The sequence below is a fragment of the Lagenorhynchus albirostris genome, chromosome 11 (assembly GCF_949774975.1).
Source record: "Lagenorhynchus albirostris chromosome 11, mLagAlb1.1, whole genome shotgun sequence".
Taxonomy (NCBI): Eukaryota; Metazoa; Chordata; class Mammalia; order Artiodactyla; family Delphinidae; genus Lagenorhynchus; species Lagenorhynchus albirostris.
The window spans coordinates 63066577-63083695 of NC_083105.1; positions in this window are offsets into that span (position 1 = coordinate 63066577).

Sequence of the window (17119 nt, forward strand, 5' to 3'; positions counted from 1 at the left end):
CCCGGCTTCGGGGCGCTGGGGAGTCCCGCAGCCAAAGGAGGGGGAATCGGAGACCCACCTGAGGGGGATTCGGGAACCCGGCAACCGGCGGCGGGTCCTGGGGCGCGGGGCCGGACGCGGGCTCAGCGGCTAGCCTCGGAGGGGCTCATGGCCCGGAGCGGGAGCCGGCGGCCGCCGCGGCACGCCGCGCAGAGCCCTGCAGGGAGCGGCCCGCCCGGCCCGGCTCGGCTCGGCTCCGTACGCCCGCCGCGCGCGCTCCCTCGCTCGCCTCGGCTTGGTCCGCCCGGGCTTGGCGTGGTGCGCGGTGTGCGGTGCTCTCAGCCCCGGGATCTGCAGGGATCCATCGTCCGGCCGGGAGGCGGCGGGAGGGGAGGCAGAGGGGGAGGGGAGAGGGTGCGCGTGCGCGCCTACGAGTGTCTGCGAGGCTGTCTCTGGGCCGGTGTGTGCGCGGGGCCCCCGGACCGGGGAACGGGATCGAGGGCTCCCCCCGCTGTCTCGCCCCCTCCTCCCGGCCGCTCTTGGCGGCGCTGCCTCCCTCGGTCCCGGAGCCGTCCCCCTGCCTGCGAGGCCCTATGGCTTGTGTGTGACTGTGTGTGGTGTGTCTGTGTGCGCGCGCGCGCGCGCGGGGGGGAAGGTGTCTGCCCCCAGCGTCCCCCTCCCTGCGCTGTCTCCTTCGGATCGATGCTCCTGCCTCTTGCTGCTGCTTCCTCTGGTGGCACGCGCGCGCGCGCGCGCACACACACACACATACACACACACACACAGAGGCAAGCTCCGAGTCACACTTGACTGATTCAAGCACTTGCCCGTGTGGAGACACACACACATATACAGACCAGAGTCACACCACGTCACTCACAGCCCCACGCACCTCCCACAGACACCCACACACCCCAGAAGCCTGGCCCACAGGGCAGGAGCTCAAGAGCTTACAAGTATTCACCTGCGCTTATCCCTGCTCCCCACCTACATGTGACACTGTACACACATGTACATATATAAACAAACACGCAGCCTCGGCCACCCAAACCCCATCCTTGTAGCCTTGGCCTTGCCTTGGGGAAGGTGGGTTGGCAGCTCCTCACTGCCAAACCTCTAAAGAAGGAGCAGAGAGAAGGAGGGAGAAACAGCCAGAGGTGAAGGGAAATTGGACTGAAGTCGAGAAACAGGGAAAGGGAAGGGAACGCGGGGCGGGGGGAGGGTGTAGGGTTGCAGGGACGTGGACAGGATGAGGAAGGGATGGAAGGGGGAGCTGTACTCAGGGATGGAGCTGAATTCTGGGGCACTGAGACCAGGCCTGGGGGTAGGGGTGCTTCTCCTCTAGCTCGCACCTCTCTCCTCCTCCTCCCTCTCTAAGAGGTCTTGGGGGGCCCTCCCTATCCAATTAACAGAGAAGGAGCAATCAACGGGAAGTTGTTAATTTGCTGATGCTCATTAGGGGCTCTTGGCACGAAGACCGTCGAGGTCTGATGGTGTCAGATGATGGGGGGGCGGCGGGACCAGAATTCTATCTCTAACCACTCCTTCACTCCACTTGCGGGCTGGTGCAGCTCAGGGAGAGGAAGGTGAGAGGTGTGTTCCCAGGGTTTTAAGTTAGAATGAGAAGGGGCTGGCACAGTAGAAAGAAGTTGGAAGAGAAGTTGTGAGGGCTTGGGGCCACGGGGCACATGGGAAGCCAGGGAAGGGAGCTGGAGATCCCTCGAGGGAGGGTTGGCTTAGGGCTGCAGAGGAGGGAGAGTAGGATCCATTAACTAGGTACCTGGGCAAGGCGCTACCAAAAAAGGAAGGGAGGATCTTAGGTTCTCCTCTTGAATTGGGGAGCTGTCCAGCAGCACCAGGCCTTTCCGGAGGGCTGCCATGTCCCTGGGTAGCCACTGGGTGGCAGCACCCTCCCAGGTACTTAGAATCAACCAAAAGGGGCATTTGGGAGTGGGATTTCAGCCTGGGAGGGCCCCAAGCAGGGGGACCTGAGGAAGCACTGGGCAGAGTCTGATTCCTGAATTCCAAGTGTCCTCGGGAGGAGGGGTGGACCATTTTGGAGCATCTGTAATTCCCCTAACTCCCCACCCTTGCAGGTTGAATGACACATGGAGCTTCTTCAAATGGCTGCAAATTGCTTCAGTCACCTGGGATGTTACTGAGGGAGCAGCGGGGGAGGAAGGAAGGCGATGAGATGAGGTGGAGGCAGGCAAGGACTGATTGAGGCCAAGGAGCAGCCTCAGGAGGAGTCTGGGGGAAGATAAGAGAGAATCAGGCAATCTCAGATTCCAGACCTGGTCCCGCCATTCATTAGCATGGGCAGGTCCCTTGACCTCTCTGAGCTCAGTTTCCTCATCTGTAAGATGGGGATAATATTTATTTCACAGGAGCTTCTGAGAATTACATGAGCTAATGCATAGAAACTGCTTAGTACATTAACTTGTACCTAGTAAATCCTCAATAAGTAATAACTATCATTATTAGCATTAGTGTTTGAATCTAGTGGTAAAGCCACCAGTGCAGCCGACTCAGGGCAGAATCTGACAGCGGTTCTCGGCCCAGGCTGCACATTTGAATCACCTGTGGAGCTTTTTCAACTGCTGCTGCTGTAGCCCTGCTTTAGACCAATTAAATCAGAATCTCCGGAGGTGGGGCCCAGATTTCCCAACTTTTCAAGACCCGTAATATATAGCAGTCCGTCTTGAGAAACCTTGATCTTCAGAATCCATGGGTCTCAATCGAGGCTTCAGTTGTGATTCCTTGTGTGTCAGGCCCCAGCTTTAGAAGTTCTTTCTTATGTACAACCTGAGTCCCTTTTGCTATTGTTTCCTCTTCATTTGAGGTGAGATGGATCCCTGCACACATCCCCCCCACCCCTGCCCTGTACATTTCGGCAAACCTCCACTGAGGCTTTTCCTGTGTCCAGCCCCAGGATTGGCCCCGGAGACATGGGCCAAAGTCTCTCGGTTTTCAGAGGAGAGAGGAACATGCTGACACCCACCTGAATCTAGTCTAGCAAAAACCGAGGGAAATTGAGGGATGGGACAGCATCGAGTGGCAGAGGGGCCAGTCATACTGACAGGGGTTTGCAGCACAGGGATGAGGAAAAGGGGAAGTTGGCTTTGGTAAGATGACACTTGAGGGATCCAAGGGCTGTGATTAGTGTCACACTGCTCCTTTCTGCTTTTCTGGGCCCACCTACCTCTTATTCAGGCCTTGACAGATCCTAGCTCCTTCAGCCTCCTCCCAGCTTCTTGTCCACACTTCCCTCCTCTCTGGTCACTGCAGTCCCTAGACCTCAGTACCCTTTCTCTCCTGGGGCTGAGAGAGAAATAGGCCTGGAGATTTCCCGCCCTCCACTGCATGAGGCATCTGGCTAGGACCCACCCAGGGCTTTGGCATCATGCTGACCTGGATTCAAATCCCACCTCTGTCACACCAGCACTGTGTGATCCTGGGCAGGTTCCTTAACCTGTCTGAGCCTCCCTTTCTCCACAAACCATAAAATCTGGTTAATGCCCACAGTGATGAAAAATGTCTGCCTGGTAAACAGTAGGTGTTTCATCAATAGTGGCAAGTATTATTTTCATCCCTGAGAGGCTGATGGGGCAAATTCCCCATGGACACTTCCCTGGCAGATGGCCCCATCTGCTCTAGGTGCAGAAGCACCCTCCAGCCTCTCAGAGACAGGGGGATAAGGGGGAGGGCAAAGGGGGGGGCAAGGCCCCCTGGGACTCCTAGTCAGCTCTTCTCTGCTCCCCGTGCTTGAAATCACACATATCCCCATCTGTCTGCAACCACTACATCTGTGAGCTCAGCAAATGCAGAGACAGTTAAGGAGTTAATCAGCAGACAGTGGGAAGGGGCTGTGGACCCGAGGCTGATGAGACCCATCAACACACCTCTCCCCCACCCCTCCGGGCTCCACTTTGCCCCTTGACCCTCATCTTCTCACCCTGGTCCACGTGGTCATGTCACCTCCTCCCTCATTTCTCTGCTACCCTTGCCTTTACCCTACCCCCCACCCCCTGCCTATCCTATCCTGTCCTCTCTTCTTCCCCATTCCTCTCGCTAATCTCTCCCGTGCCCCACTTAGCTTTTCCTCCCTTCCCCCCCGCAAATCACTGCTTTCTTCATCTTTTGGGGGCTCAGCCTTTTCTCCTCTCCATGTTCTCCTCTCATTCTGGCCCCTCTTCACTCTCCACACCTTCCCCCTCTCCCCACATCACCCCTCTCTCTCCAGCATAATATGGGTCTCAGAACGTAGTGCTTTGTTCACTGGGCACCATATCTGCTACAGGAATCAGTGGGTTCAAGGTTGCCTGCTACGCTGGGTCCCACCACTGCTGTCTGGAAGGGGTCTCCTCTGTTCCTCACCCACTCCCAGCACCTCTCACTCCCAGTTCTCTGGGTAGCCTAGTCTCTTTCCTGTACAAGTACACCTTTGGGGGCTCTCTCCCCATACTTCTACTGTTGCCTCTCTCTCAGGGTCTTGGCAGTTCATCTGCACATCCAGGACTACGATGGACACTTCTTTTTCCTCCCTGGGGGTCCGGCAGATGGCCACCTTTCTCCCATCACACGTCCCAAATTGTGTGTCATCATGTCATTTGGGGAGTCATGGCTTCAGAAGGAAGGGATGATCAAAGAGAAAACATAGATTAGGAGACAGAGAAAGGCAGAGAGCAAGAAGGAGGGAGAGAAACTGGAGCCAAGGCAGAGATTAAAAGGGCAGATGTGGGGAGGGAGGATGAGAGAGATTAAGACAGAGAGTAAAGGTAACGAGACGGAGAAATAGAGAATCGGAAATAAGGAAGAGACTGCTAAGATCCCTCACTGCTTTAAAATTCTGGGCCTTTGAGAAGAGTGAACAAAGGAGAAACAAAAGACCCACAGAGGACTTGGGGTTTTCTTCTTCCAGGAAACTTCCCGGGTTAGTCCTTTATGCACCCCTGATCTCCAGTTCCTTCCTGCACCGGCTGCCTTCTCTCTGTTTTGTGGGCTCTGGTTACTCTGGGAGCAGGTCTGTCCTCTGTCCTCCCCTGACACCATCTTCCCAAGGCAGGGTGCTCCCCCATAGCGGGCAGCGGCTATTTTGACCTCCAGAAGAGGGGAAGGGGAAGGATTGTGGACCAGGCAATCGGCCATAGACTGTGCTCTGCCCACACTCAGTATGTGCTTTGGATCCTGGGCACCTTGAGGGCAGGGACTGCATCTCGAGCTCTGGGATGTCGGGACCTGGCCCGAGCCTGGCCGTCGCAGCTGCTCAATAGTGTTTAGTGAGTTGCATGAATGAGGAGCACTCCTGGGGGTCATGGCTGGGTCTGGGGGTTCCCTAGGCTGGAGACATCTTCCTCTCTCTGCATCACTTGGTCCTGCAGGGCGCTTGTGTCTCTGAGCTGTCCCCAGCTTACAACAGTCTTCCTCTCTCCCCTCTTGCCCCCCACCCTCCTCCCACCTTAACCAGGCTTCTCTGGAAGGCGCAATCTCAGCGCCCCGGGCAGCCTGCGAGCCGGAGGAGGCAGTGCCGGTGAATAATTCATGGGGCTGGGAGGCCCTTATCTCCCAGGCCGGCCCCACCCGGGGCCCCAGCACTGGTCCGCCGTCCCGCAGCTCCTCGCTTTATCTCGACGCCCAGCTTGTAATGCAGCCCGCCATATCACAGGCAGAGGGGGAGATTAATTTTCTGGTTTTGCATGGGCAGGGAGGGGAGGGGGCGTGTGAGGTGCTGGGGAGCAGAAGCTGGGATCTTTCCGATTTCAGACTCCAGCGGCTTAATCCTCTCCCAGGCCTGCGGGAAGGGGGGGAAGAGGGTGCTGCAAGCCAGATTTCATCACCAGCGGCAGCCCCAACAGGGGGAGGAGGTAGGCGCTGGCGCTGAAAGGGGGGTTGTTTGGAAACAGGGGGAAAGCGGCCCTCAGCCTGGGCTCGCAGACGCTGGGTTGGTCAGGAGCAAGGAAGGACTCAGGCTGCATGCGGGGCACACATGGGCACATGTATGTGTACACACAGGAGCTCGGGCACATGCGCGTACCGCTTCAGGCAGTGGCAACAGTCTTGGCTGTGCCACACCTCACACGGGGCCTGGCACAGAGGAGTCTAAAAAAAATGTTGACTGACTGAGGGGCTGAATGTCTGGGGAAATGTTGATGAACTAAGCAGACACAGCTCCACATGCTCCTGGAATCTGGCTCTGCCATCTTTCCATCTGCCCCATGGGCCCTGGCCCACGAAGATTGCTGGCTGCCTCCGTTTCCTGTCCCCCAAGGTCCCTGCCGCTTCTGCTTAGCTGACACAACTACCGAGAACTAGAGGAATCCACCTCTAGTTAGTTGAGCACCTATTACACACCAGGACCTGGGCAGGGCAGCCGTGTGTTCCCCAAGATCACCTAGAAGTGGATCTTGCCTTCCAGGAGCTTCTGGCCCACCTGGGATGACCAGACACATAGGTAATTGACTCTGATGCATGATACTGAATGTGATGTTTGCCAGGAAACAATAAATAAAGTGCTCCAGGCAGGGAGAGAGTTGATGATGACCAGGAAAGTGTCTTGAGAGATGTAGCATTTGAGATGGGTTTTGAAGGATGGGTAGGAGTCTGAATTGGCTGTAATGGCATGGGAGGGAGGCATGGCATTTCAGGAATAGGAACAGTATGGAAGAAATGATGACAGGGACCAGGGTGAAGCAAAGAGATGATAACTTTGTCTGTCTGTTAGGTGAGGGGGAATAGCAAAGCAGGGAGAGGCAAGGACATAGAGGTTCCTGACATCATGTAGAGGAGCTTACATTTGTCTGGGGTGACTGGGGAGCAACTAAAGTGTTTTCAGCAGGAGGTGGCAAGATCAAAGTGGTATTGGGGAAAGATAAAGACAGCCAACGTTACTGAGTTTGTGTACTGGGTGTTGTTCTAAGTCTATGGAAGGAATTCTCTCATTAAATCCTCACAACCACTCTCTTAGTAGGTAATGATACCATCCCATTTTATAGATGAGGAAATGGGGTCACAGAGGTGTTTGCTATAGAATGGGAATTGATTGAAGACAGCAGAAATCACAGATGGGAAGTTTAAGATGATAAATTCTTTAATATCTTAGGCACTTTGGGGCGTGGAGAGAAATACTCATTATTTTTTCTACTTTGATGTCCAATTTGCTAATCTTTATTCAATTATTAACATTCCCCTAAATATTCTCCTACTACTTATACAACCAATATACCAAAAACTTATAAATTTGGCAAATTATCTTTCCCCAAATATTTAAACCTTGATTGCAAACAAAATCAAACTCTTCATAAATCAGGTTTTCCTAAAAGCTTTAAACATCTTTAAAAGCAGACAAAAAGAAGAGTATTACAACAATTGCCCCAAAAAGCCATTACAAAAACAATATCATGCATTTAAATTTCTTTGTTCAATATTTCTGAGATTATTTTCTTTATTCTTATTCTTTTTCCTTCCCGGGGTAGGATTTTCCTGACTTAAACTAGAGAGTCAAGGTTTACCTGCTCCAGCAGGCTGAGGCCACAGATTGGGTTGATTAGAGATGATTTGGGACCGGGCACAAAGGTCCTGGCGAGGTGGGGCTTCCAGGGAGATTCTCCTAGACTTCATTATACAGCCCTTTGCTTGTTTCATCAGGAACTTTCCTCTTTACACTTGGGCCAACCATAGATTTCGAATTTTCGTGTGTGACCCTAATCTCTTCCCCAAAATGACTCTGGTTCTGACTGCCTTATCTTTACAGTACAGCCCACTGTGTTCTGAGTGGGGCCTGGTCTGGTTCAGTTAAGTCTAAAGCCCTTGGTCAGTTGTTTAACTGGGACTACATCCTTTCCTTCTCATCGGCTGCTAAGACCTACACTATTGTCAGCTAGGTGCTGAAGCGAGGGTCTAAGAAGAGGCATTAAGGGCTTGAATTAGGGCAGTGGCAAAGAGAATAAAAAAGAAAGGACAGTTTTCAGACACTCTGTGAAGGCAAAACTGACTTCTATTAAATGGGAGAGAATGGCTTACCTCGGAGAATCAAATGAAAATACATGTGAAAGCCCTTTTGAACAGTATAAGCACCATTAAATCCTAGTTATTTTTGCTTTTGTTATTGTGGTACCTTTATGAGATGGCTAAGGACGAAGCCTTAGGGAATTCACACAAGCTTAAGGGGTGAACGGAGGACCGGAGGCAGGAAAGGAGGCTGAAAGACAAAGGGAACTGAGAAAGATTGGTCAAAGGGAAGAACCAGGAGAGAGAAAGGTCACATAGACCAAGGGGGTGGGAAGTGTCTTACGGAGGTCCAGGAGAGAAGAAGCAAAGGACTGAATAAGGGTGGGGAGAGTACAGGTGTGTCTGGAGAGGAAGAGGAAACAAAAGAGGTGAGTTATAGAAAGGGTTGGCAGATGGCTACTACCTGGTTGTACTGAAGAGGGACCAGAGGGGAAGCTGGCGATGCAGAGGGTGTGCACTTGGGGGTGGGGAGTCTGGGAAGAGGCAGAAAAGGAAGGTTGGGGTTGCCTTGGGTTCCTACAATGCACAGGATGAAGGTTCTCCACTGTGACCAGGTTTGATGAGCCTCTGCAAACTGAAACTACTTTTCAGCCACGTGGCCCTAGGCTTTCCAGCATAGCTGTCACCATCCATTCACCCTCCGCCCTTCTCATGGGAAGCATCAAAGTTTAGAACCGACAGGGTCTTTAGTGGTCACCTAATCCACCCCTCACCTTCAACTACCACCAGGAAACAGATGAGGACACTGAGACCAGAAAGCCCAAGTGGCATAAATGATTAGTGAGTGACAAAGCTGGGATTAGAGTCCCGGTCTCCTGACTCCCAAGCTAATCTATTTTATCCATGTCACTCAACCTGGTGATCCTACTGGAGGAGGACTTGGTCCCATGACACCCAGTATCACATGGCTGCCTAAAGAGACTTTTCCAGAGAAGTAAGCTTTATTTTGCCTTGCCAGGCCTGAAAACCCTGGCATTGGCATTGGATTAGGGGGCTTGGTGGTGGTCGTTGAAGGTACGAAGCATCAGAAAAGGTGAGCTCTGGGAATTCCCTGGTGGTCCAGTGGTTAGGACTCTGTGCTCTCACTGCCAGGGCCCCAGGTTTGATCCCTGGTCGGGGAACTAAGATCCCTCAAGCCTTACCACGTGGCGAGGTCAAGAAAAAAAAAAAAAAAGGTGAGCTCCTTCTGTACTTATTAAAGAACAGGAGTGATGTTGGGGGGATTTTAAGAAACAGCAGGTAGTCAGAAGTAGGGAGAGATTAGAGGCAGGAGATGGAGGCAGGGGGATGGGCTGCCCTGGGCTCAGGGAAGCTGTGGCCTGAAGCCTATGTGAAGGATTGAGAGAGAGAAGATAAAGTGGTGGTGGTGGTGGGTTGTGACCTATGGGGATGTGAAGCTGGAGACCAAGGACGTGAGGATTCAGTACAGGATGGGGTGGATGCTTTATCCAACTTGAAAGAACCACAGCCCAGTCCCCAAACTGGCAGCACCTCTCTGTCTCCCTTGGGCCTCTGACCACTCTCTTTTCCCTCCTCCCTTCGATTTATAGTGGTTATTGCTCTCCATTTGACAATTACTTAGCTCATTAATTGCCTAAAGAAGGACATCAGCCTAGGGTGGGGTGATTGGCAAAGAAAGTAATGGCGAAGGAGGACTCTAGGGGAATGGACATGGACCTGGACCTGGAATGGACTGCAGTGTGGTGGAGGAGAGGGGTCTTGTATAACTGGCTCTAGTCAGCTGGACCCCTCTGCTCAGATCTAGTTTGGAGGAACTACTTTCCAACTCTGATATGGACTGGACACCAATACTTTCACTCTCAGATACCTTGCCATCCTGATCCAATCGCGTTCTCCATCATCAGTACCACCACTCTCCAACTCTCCTCCTCCACTATCATCATCACCTCCGTAGCCATCATGGTAGGCAGCCTGTAAGGTGACTCCCAGTGACCCCTGCCTCCTAGTGTTCATGCCCTTGTGTAATCCTAACCCCTCAAGTGTGGGCTGTATTTAATGACTCACTTCTAGTGAATAGGACTCAGCAGGGGTGACGGAAGGTTATTTCAAGATGAGGCTACAAAAAGATGTGGCTTCCCTCTTGCACTGAGGAAAGCCAGCTGCCCTGTGGAGAGGCCCACATGGCAAGGAACTGAGGGAGGCCTCAGGCCAACACCCGGCAAGATCCAAGAGCCCAAGAGGAACTGAATCCTGCCAAAAATCATGAGTGAACTTGGAAGCAGATTCTCCGCCGGTGGAGATTATAGATGAGATTGCAACCCATGCTAACAACTTGGTTGCAGTCTTGTGAGAGACTTGGAGCCAGAGGTACCCGGCTAAGCCATGCCCGGATTCCTGATCCACAGAAACTATGAGATAATAAATGTGTTGTTTGAACTGTTAAGTTTTGCGAGTAATTTGCTATGCAGCGATAGATAATTAGTACAGCCACTGTCACCATCACTACCACCATCTTCAAATCATCAATATCACCACCGTCACTTATCAACACCACCATGCTCTCAAACTCACCACCATGACTGCCGTCACAGTCATCACCACTGTCACAATTATCCCCACCTCTACTTTATTATTATTTTTTAAAATTAATTAATTAATTTTGGGCTGCATTGGGTCTTCGTTTCTGCACGCGGACCTTCTCTAGTTGCGGCGAACGGGGGCTGCTCTTCATTGTGGTGTGGGCTTCTCATTGCGGTGGCTTCTCTTGTTGTGGAGCACAGGCTCTAGGTGCGTGGGCTTCAGTAGTTGTGGCTCGAGGGCTCTGGAGTGCAGACTCAGTAGTTGTGGTGCACGGGCTTAGTTGCCCTGCAGCATGCGGGATCTTCGCGGATCAGGGCTTGAACTTGTGTCCCCTGCATTGGCAGACGCATTCTTAACCACTGCGCCACCAGGGAAGTCCCCCCACCTCTACTTTAAACTCAAATGTGAATTCTGTCATGAGCACCATCACCACAATCATCACCTTCAGCTACAAAAGTCTTTTTAACACCCAATATGTACCAGAGTCTAGGCAAGCCCCAAGATTAGAAAGAGGTAGGACACATAGTCTGTGTCCTCGGAGAATCCGCTGGGGACTCCCTTGGGGAATCAGGACACATTCATAAAAAGTGACTAGTAAGTTGAGGAAGTCTATGCTTATTGCCACTTTTGGTGGTAGGCAAGGCTTCAAGGAGGAGGAGGCCCCTAATCTAGGCTTCAAAGGATTGGTGAGATCTGGATGGGTAGAGGGGGAGGGGGAGAGAGGAATCAGCGTGATGTGTCAGGTGGAAAATGAAGTGAGGAGATCTGGCCAGAGGGGAGGACCACGCAGAGGAGGTGGGGTGGGAAAGGAGGTTGGAACCAGAAAAGAAGCACATGGAGGTCTGAGGCATTTGAGCTCTACACTTTCCAAGGCAGTCTCTGTGCTAAGTTGGTTAAGTGCCATTCTCTTAAAGATCTGCCCGGTTTCCCAGCTCGGCCATGGGAGCCAGGACTAAGGCTGAAGCCTCGAGCCTTCTGCTCCAGCGGGAGGCAGCGTGGAGTGATGGGACCCAGCAGACCCGAGTCAGAGTTCCTTCCAGCAGATAACAATGGGCAAGTTATTCAACCTCCATGTCAATTACACCTGCCTCTCAGGCTACTGTGTAGACCACATATCAAATGAAAAACACTGCATGTGTTTCCAGGCAGCCTAGAAATAAATGTTCAGTCCATCCCCTAGCCTCCCTGCCTCGCACATTTTCCATCACCTGGAAGCTGGGCCGCAGTTGTCTCACTCCCATCTAGGCAGACGTGCCACACTGCCCAACTCCAGGGGGCGCCATTCACATGTGGACACAAGGCTAGGAGGAGCTAGGAAAGAGATACTATTGACCAGCTGCTTCTAAAATCTTCCCCTCCAGAATGTCTTTCAGGACTGGTCCAGGACAGTTGACCCCTCAGCTCAGACCTGTTTGACCAAGAAATCGCCTGATGTGCCTTCCCAGAGAAGTTACACCCTCCACTCACTGGGGAGGGCAGGGCCCAGAGCCAGGATCCTAGGGCCGGAAGGAACCATCTGGAGCATCTGGTGGAAGCTCAGTCCCATTCTTCAGCCAGGGAACATACCACGAATTCCACGTAAACAAGACATGGCAACCCTCACAATTGTTTACAGCTTTCATATCACTGCTGCCCTAGGAAATAGTTAGGTCTTGTTATTTGCTTCACCCCCACTTTATAGATGAATGGGAGCTCAGAGACGTTAAGTGATGTTGCCCAAGACCACTGAAGCCATGGATGGCTGAGTGACCTCAGGATGTCAAATGCCATGTTGTCCCCCAGCCCACTCTGTTCCCAGACTCAGAGATGCTCAGAGACTTGCAGGAAGTCTCTCGGCCTGGATGCAGTAGGGGGGTCAGAGCCCAGGCCTCCTTTCCAGCCCCTAGAGCAGTGTTCTTTCTGCTCCATCACCCTGCGCCAGTAGTAGAACTCCTGCGGGGAAACAAGTTTGGCAGTGGAAAGGGAGAACTGATGGGAGGGGAGAGGAGGGAACTGGAACCCAGCAGGTGACTGTGGAGGATGGGGTCGATACAGAGACAGGAGGGCTGGGGCACCAGGGTCCCCATTTGGCTGGGGCTGGGACCAGCCCTCCCCATTCCATCAGGCCTGGGGCTGCAGGCTGCCAGGGCTCCTCCATCGAGACCCCGGAGAGCCTGAAATCAAATATTCCTCCTCCCCTGTTCAGGCAGCCTTATTGCCATTGACAGTAAATGTATTGCTCTAATCTTTTCTCATTTTGCCAGGATGGGCTCCATTCTGACCTCCCTCCCAGCCTTGAAGGCTTCATGAGGCAGGAGGGAGGCACCGAGGTGGGAAGTGTAGGGGCTGGGTTGTAATGGGGCAGCTGCAGTGATCGCAGATTTGATATGCCTTATCTCCTCCGGAAGGCTGAAAGAGACTAGAAAATTTGGAGATCTCTGCGGGGGGACCCATCACTGAGGGTTCCCCTGGGAAAGCAGATGGGAAAGGCTTGGTGGGCAATGAAGAAACAGGGCCTAGAGCCCCAGGGAAACAGACTTCTGCAGAGCAGACAGGCCTGGGTGTGTGTGTGTGTGTGTGTGTGTGTGTGTGTGTGTGAGTGAGTAAGCTTGGGAGATGGTCCTGTTGAGATGGGGCAAGGCAGGGCGTGCCCACCCTCTCCAGAGTGGCCAGTCCACCCTGTCCATCCTGCTGCCCACTCTGCTGCCCAAGAAGCCTCTCCCCCTGGTCTTCCCTGCTTAGATGGGCACTCAAGCTTGGCAACCTCAAAAAGGCATCCTGGGAGGGCCAGAGGTGTGGGAGGGCAGGAGGAGTAGTGCTTGAGAGACACTCAGCTTGGGGGTCAGGGCTAGTGTCCAGAGCCCAGGCAGAGCGGGAAAGGGGTCAGGTAGGCTGAGTGACTGTGGGAAGGAATCTGGTGCTCAGGGCCCACTGGCGGCCCCGAGAAGGGAACAGCAGGTAAGTGGAGCTCGGCCAGGGAGGAGAAGTGGGGCAGTGAGGCAGTGCTCTGGCTCTGGGTCCTTCATTTGTTCTGCTAAAATCAAGCCTGAGCTTGTGTGTGTGTATGTGTGTGTGTGTGTGTGTGTGTGTGTGTGTCTGTCTGTCTGTCTGTCTGTCTGTCCCAGGGCAGGGTAGAGTTTGTCAAGGTGAGCACCTGTCTGTCTGTGTGCACCTCCAGGTTGAGCTGGAAACTTTTCTGGATCCTGACAGTTTATGAGTGTGACAGGACCTCAGCCTCTGGGGTATATTGTGTGGGAACCTACTTCTCTCTTCAAGGTTCTCTGGCCCTTGCCAGGGAGAAATTCCTGGTTGGAGAGCCTGAGCTGGGTCAGAACTCTGCCCAGGGTTCAGCAGATTTGGGGTGGGGTAGGCAGGAGGGTGACAGCGGGGGAGGGTGCCGGCCTCTCCTTTCCTCCCTTCTGGCTGTGAGCTGCTGCTTCCTATTGCCAGGCGAGGCAGGCCCACATATCAGCAAAGGTCTTCTCATAATGATTCCTTTCTTAGAATCTCTGCCTGAAGCTACCATCTGTGGGATTATGACTGAACGCCTCTGCTGACCTTTCTGCTCCTCCCTGATCGCCCCCAACTCCACCTTCAGAAAGCATTCCCTGCCTCCACAGATCTCCACCTGTTCCCCACACTCCTGAGGTTCGTGCCAAGACCACTCACTCGGGATGGCCATCCGTGCCGTGCTTGGTACCTTTTCTTTCCTCAGTCCCTTCCCTTGCCTGAAGATAGCTGAGGTGAAATGTGAGAATTTTTCTATGTGCCAGGCCAGGAACTGGAGCTCAAGGTGCAACTAGATGGAACTTAGGTGTCTGCACTGTGCTGAGTCACCTCTGGGTCCCTTACGTCCCCCAGCTCTGGAGGTACAACTCCCTTACAGAGCCTTATGTGTAACAGGTCTCAGTTGTGGTCTCTAGACCCAAGGCCACACCCTATCCCAGTATGGAACCACCCTCTCACGCGCAGCCCTCAGTTTCCAGGTAGTACCGGGATGCAGCGCCCCCTGGTGGCGGAAAGCCCCTTCTCGTTTTGTAGCTTTGTAGCGTGGCTGCTCCAAGGGCCTCCAAAGGATTACCAAACTTTTTCATTCCAAAACATTTCCAAGGCCCTGACATGTTAGTAGTTGCATTTTTCTTTTTTGGCCGTTCCACGCAGCTTGCAAGATCTTAGTTCCCTGACCAGGGATTGAACCCAGGCCCCCGGCAGTGAAAGTGCTGAGTCCTAACCACTGGTCTGATAGGGAATTCCAGTTGTTGTATTTTTGATATCTGTTGATTGAGAAAACACATAATGACTGAGCTCTGGATCTCATCATTAAAGCTCATTTGTATTTTATTCATCCCCCAGCAATCACACAGTTACACAGTCAGTTAATTACACACAGATGGGTTACTCACAGTCTTTATGGAGCCAGGAGCTAAGTCTCCTGTGATCACTCCAAGGCCTCTAAATTTGGGAACCATGGATTTAAACCACTCCTCCTGTCACAGATGAGAAGACAGGCCTGGAGAGGGGAAGAGATCTGTTTAAATTCACACAACTCATGAGGGGATTGCACCAGAATTTGAATTCAGGGTAGATATTTGCCACAGAGACTGCCAGTATCAGTTCTATAGGGGCCGAAATAGGGAGGAGGCTGCAGGCAGAGGGCTGGGTGGTGGGCGGGAGAGCAGGACCATCCCCGAGAGGTGCAGAGAGAACTCCGCCCCCACTTCCTTTCGTTCAGCTCTGGTAAAACACACCTAGAGGAGATGTAAATGGGGCCCACGGGAAGGAGATGGCAAAGGAACAAACAGAGAGTAAGTGGAGAGGAGCAGCCCGCTCTGCTTCCAGCTCTTCCCCTATTTACCCAAACCGCACAGACTCCAGGCAAGTCATTTAACTTCTCTGAGACTCAGCTTTCTCATCTGTAATATGGGAGGGAACTAGCAGTTGAACATTCCCCTCCCTGTGGGAATAATGCCTTTCTTGCTTCACAGGACTGTTGAGAATCTGATAAAATGTGTGTGAAAATTCTGGATAAATAGCAACAACTGAGGAAGGGAACTTTGCATCCATAATCTCCTTTTTAATCCTCAAATCGATCCTGTGAAGTAGGTTCTGTTATTCTCATTTAACACGGGAGACAGCAGAAGTTGAGCAGAGAGGGAGAGAGCCCAGATTTGATTCCAGGCCTGATTCCGATCACTGGTTCTTGACTTAACTTTTAGGGTTAAGAGTTAGTAGTAAGTGCTACTTGTTACAATTTACATAAATCTCTGGTCTTTTTTCAGAACCAGCTACTTTCCTCTTTGCAGCCTGTCTCCCTACAGTTCCAGCCACCTTGAACGCGAGTAGCCGAGCGTCCTCTGAGTAAAGTTCAGGCAGGCAGTAGCCCTTGCTGGGCCAGGGTTAGCTGAGGTGGACACAATGAGGAGGGGAATACAGGAGTGTCAGCGGGGGGAGAGTGCAGGGGGGCAATACAAGGCTGGTGGAACTCAAACCTGTTTGCACATCAGAATCACTTGGGAAGTTTTTAGAAAATTCCTGAGTCTCACTCTTCATGATTTTAGGCCTTGGATCCATATTTTGGATACTCATGACGAGCTGGGCATAGGAAAGGGGTGGTGAAGCTACTTTATTTTCTTGGAGGTAGCCATTCAACAGCTATTCTAGAGCAGTGCTTCTCAAAGTGTGGTACCCACATCACTAACAACAGCATCACCTGGAAATGTGTTAAAAATGCAAATTCTCAGGCCCCACCAAAGACCTAATGACCAGTGGTGCTCAGCAATCTGTTTTAACAAGAACCCTTGAGGGGATTCTGATGCATGCTTGAGAACCACTGGTCTACAGCAGGGACCTACTGAACATCAGGTACGTTGTTAGAAGTGGGATGAGGTTAGGGTGGATGAGCTGTGGTCTCGACTTTCAAGGAGCCTGGAATCTAGTAGAGATGAGTTCAGGACCTCGATAACTACACCTCCTCCCCCAAGCAAGGCTCTGCTGAGCCTGGGCACCTGGGAGAGGCACAGGTGTGTTTCTGAAGGGGACTTGGTTCTACTAGAGTCTGATTTAATTGAACGTTTTATTCATTGTGAGAGGGTGATTCCTAGGCATGGGGCAGGGAAACCACGGATTCAGGAAGATTTTTTGTTTGTTTCTGTTTTTTCAATGAGACGGAGGAAAGAATCAAAAGAAAGAGAGGAAAGAAACAGAGAAGACAGGGAGACACAAAGTAATAATAACTAATACTTATAGGGCACTTACTATGTGCCAGGCACTGTGCTAAGAGTTTTGCAAACACTGTCTCATTTAATCCTCCCAACAGCCCTTTAGACTATAATTATCATCCCCATTTAATACATAGGGAAATGGAGGCACAGATAAATCAAGTTGCCCATCACACAGGTCATAAGTGATAGAGATAGACCTTGAACCAGGGCCAGTATAACTCCAGAGCCCATGCATTTTACCACCATGCTTTGCTCCTTCTCTTAGAGAATAGGAAGTACTCACCTGCCATTTGCTCAAAAACCTTCAATGACTCACTAGTGCCTAGAGAATTCATCTTAATTTATTCATCTTGGTATTCAAGGTCTCTCATACTGTGATTTCAAAATTCCCT